We start from the raw sequence: 3,778 nt of genomic DNA on the forward strand, positions 1-3,778 counted from the left end.
GCCGCTTGGCTGAGGGAAGGCAGCAGAGCTGGAGCCGCCGCCGTGACAGGGCCATAAACTGAAATGAAAGAGGAAAAAGAACGAAGAATGTAGAAAACAAGCAACTGTAGGAGCCCTGACCGGAGGCAGGCAATCGGGGACTCGACTACACAGAGCAGTGCCCCATGGAGCAGCTGCCGGGATGGCACCCAGTGCTCCCTCACAGGGTGGGAAGCAGAGTGTAAGCAGAAGGAATCGAGGGTCTGGGGTTTTTTTCTTTTTAAATAACTTTAAACCTTACCCATTTCTAAGGGAAGCAATTTGCAGCAAATGAACGATCATGGAGCCATACGGTTTTAAGCTGCGCATACGTGGAAACAAGCGGCTTATTAAAAAAAATCCACCCCTTGTGCAACATAACCAAGTATTTCATACAAATTCCACGTCTTACCCCTCCTTACGTAAGTGGCATAGCTGGCAGGATCATGGCAAATTAGGTCAAGCTGTACCCAGATGAGGGATTAGATGAGGAGTAGTTTAGAAATAGCTGAAGACACCGAGAGGGCTGGAATGGAAATGTTGGGTTACGCTGAAGAGCAGGGAAGGAGAGAGACATGGCCAGTCACACGCACGTAACCGTGCCCCTCAGCGGGGCTGGGAGGGAGAGCTAAGCAAACACACTGCTGATAAACAACCTGCAGGTTTTCGTAGCTGTAATGGAGGTCTAGTGCCGATTTTCTTCGCTGGCAAGGAATGAAATGGAGAGAAAGTAAGCCTTGCACTGCTCCCGTGGTTTTTTCAGAATGAGTGAGCTGTCCTGGTGATTTAAAGAAATGTCAGAAAACAAAGACGGACACGTTTTTACCTTTGAAAACTACTGGTATAGGATAAGCAGCAGCGTAACGGTAACTAATAAAAATAGCCGGTAATTGCAGACCTGAAGCAGAACCAACCCGTACAGCCCTGCTCCAAAACAGAAAGTAGGACTTCTCTGAAAATGGGAAGAAGCAGGAATAGCAACATAAATAGGGCTGAGATAATTCAAAACAAAAAGGAAGCCAAGAAAGTCCTATTCTTAGAAAGGGTGAGGAGCAGTCTGCTTTCACAATTAAGATTGCCTTATCTTTTCAGTGTTCTTTAATGACAGTGCAGTATTTGTCAGTGGGCTGTGACTAATCACAAAATCCACCACTGCTTTAAAACAAGCACGTATGCAGACAAATAGCACTGTAACACAAAAAATTGGATTTACATATTCCTCCAGAGCAACGGATAATAAATGCTTGTGGAATTCAGGGAACTCACAGATTTCCAAAACCACCACCACCATAGCCCCCAGTAAGTACCAGCTACTTAGTGGTGACTAATAAAGGTGAATGATTTTAAACTCTCCCAGAGACCTCTGAAAAAAAATCATCTTATTTGGTGGAAGATGTGGTAGAATGACAGGTTTTCTCAAAATTTGAGGGCAATAGCTTGATAAATAGTGTGAGCTAATTATAAAATGCCTTTTTCCTAAGCCCTGGAATTACAGTGAGTCAGTCTCTGGCAAAATCCCCATTGGTTCCACTGCTTTATTATGTTCCTTACATCTGCAGAGGTAGCCTTTATCCTGCACGTTGTAGCAAATAATAAAATCCCAAGTACAGAGAAGTAAAAATAACCAAGATTTTATTGCACAGTACCTGCAAAACGCAAGGGCACAGTGAAATAAACAGCTCAAGATACTTTTGTTAACACACTGATCTTTTGTTTCAGCTTGTAAATCTGTCCTGGCTCATCTATCAGATTTGTTTCAAGCGATCAAACCAAACATGCTCTTTTCTTAAAAAGAAAACAGCAGCATTTCTTAGACCTACTGCTGTAAAAGAATTCCAGTAAATGCTGCCCAGAAAACCCATTTGGCTGCCTCAGCTATCCAGGAATATTTTTAATGGGGAGAAGAAGAGCATTTTATAGGAATATTCATATTTTTAATGTGAAATTCCATCTGGTTGACAAACCTATCTTGAGAAAGAAGGCGCTCTCAAGAGCAGATAGTCTGAAACAGGGGAGCTGACAATCCTGAGATTCAGATTCTCTTTCCAGCTCCCTATCAAATCCATCCTGGGTAGTTTTGGTAGCCATGACTATGTGGCTCCCTACACATAAAATATGTATCCATGTTAAAAATTTCTGCCTAGATTATTCAGATAGATACATCATGCTTCACGAAGATACACACTTATATTTGCCCTTGTTATGCTTTTCTTTCACTACTAATTACTACTGTAAATCTGCTTAGCCTCTGTTGAAATAATGGCTTGTTATTACTGTTCCAACATCTTTGCTTCTCCCCCCTGATCTGCTCAAACTGATTAAGCAAGAGAGGTTTCTCAAACACAAGCAATCTGATGGAGGAGCCAGAACCCAGTGGAGATTTAACTGAGCGTTGCTAAACTTAGGCCTTAGAGAGAAAATAAAAAACTCGTTAGTATACTCATAGCTGGTATACTCGATGGAAAGGAAGTAAAAACTAAAACATGAAGGGAGATGAATCTTTTCTTACCTTACGCCCTTGCATGCAGATGTTTCAAGTTTTTTCCAACTTCCAGATACATGCTAACGCAAAAATAAATCTGACATAAATCTGACAGTTCATTGTATCAACTGCAGGAGGTAGGGTGAGAGTCTGAATTCTCTTACAGCCCTGTTCTTTTCAACAGTTCTAACAGTATTTGATCCCATAGTCTTAATTATATGGGTTTTTTTTAACCTAACTAAGCTTGAAATAACATATATTGTTTGGAGAAAAACAGTAAAGGATTAGAAGGCAGAATGGCGTGAAGCCTGCCAAGAGGGTGCTTTATTTTTGATTGCTCTTGCAAACATGATACCTAATCTCTTACTAAAAAAAAAAAATCCCAGTTCAGTATAATCATAATTACTGCGTCCTCAACGGCATAAACTTTCATTCAAGGCATTGGAAGACACTGTGGAATTTATCTTACGTCAACAAAGCAGAAATAAGGGGATTAAAGTTAGAAATAAAAGACCTCCTAGGGTTTCTTGTTGATTTCACCTTTAAGTACAGGATAGTCCCATATTATATAGTTAATCTTCTCTTCCCTATGGTATTTTTAAATGTCATAAGAAACTAATTTGAACATCTACTGAATGATCTGGCTAACTGATACGCTTCTTGCCAGAAAGATAAAACTAGGAAATCAGTAACATGCTAGAGGCTTTGCCAGTGGCTTGGCAGAAAGTCATCCACCTTTTTGCGCAGGTTTAGTTTTCTGCCAGAAGAGGAATGTTAGTTGTTTTTGGGGGTGGGTGGGAGCATGGTGTCTGTCTGTCTGACTGCCCGGTAAGCAGGTGGGAAGAGGAAGTAAGGAGGCAAGTTCTCTATGCCCAGGAGCAACCTTCTGTTAGAAAGGGTTTCCATGTTTCATGGAACCATACCTTCAGTCTTCCGTGCAATGTTTTAAGCATTCCTAAGAGGAGAAGCAGTCAGCGTGTGCACTGTGAACGCCTGTCCTGAAGTACAGCCGGCTCAGGGCTCGTCCATCAGCAGTGCATGCTGAGCGTGTGTATGTGCCTGCTTAAGATCTCACACAGTTTGTAGACAGAGGTTAGATATCTGCATAAGATATAATTAATCCTATTATTTCACCGAATTTAAAATTTCCTTCTGCAAATATTAAACATGGAAGATAATCTGAGAAAAGGTGACCCGTGTTACTTCCTTTTAAATGAGTATTGCTTTTTATTCATAGCTATTATAAGATTAACAGTAAAAGTTAGCTCTGAAAAAAAA

Source organism: Egretta garzetta, unplaced genomic scaffold (genome assembly GCF_000687185.1).
Source record: "Egretta garzetta isolate BGI_Z169 unplaced genomic scaffold, ASM68718v1 scaffold485, whole genome shotgun sequence".
In the NCBI taxonomy this organism is placed as follows: domain Eukaryota; kingdom Metazoa; phylum Chordata; class Aves; order Pelecaniformes; family Ardeidae; genus Egretta; species Egretta garzetta.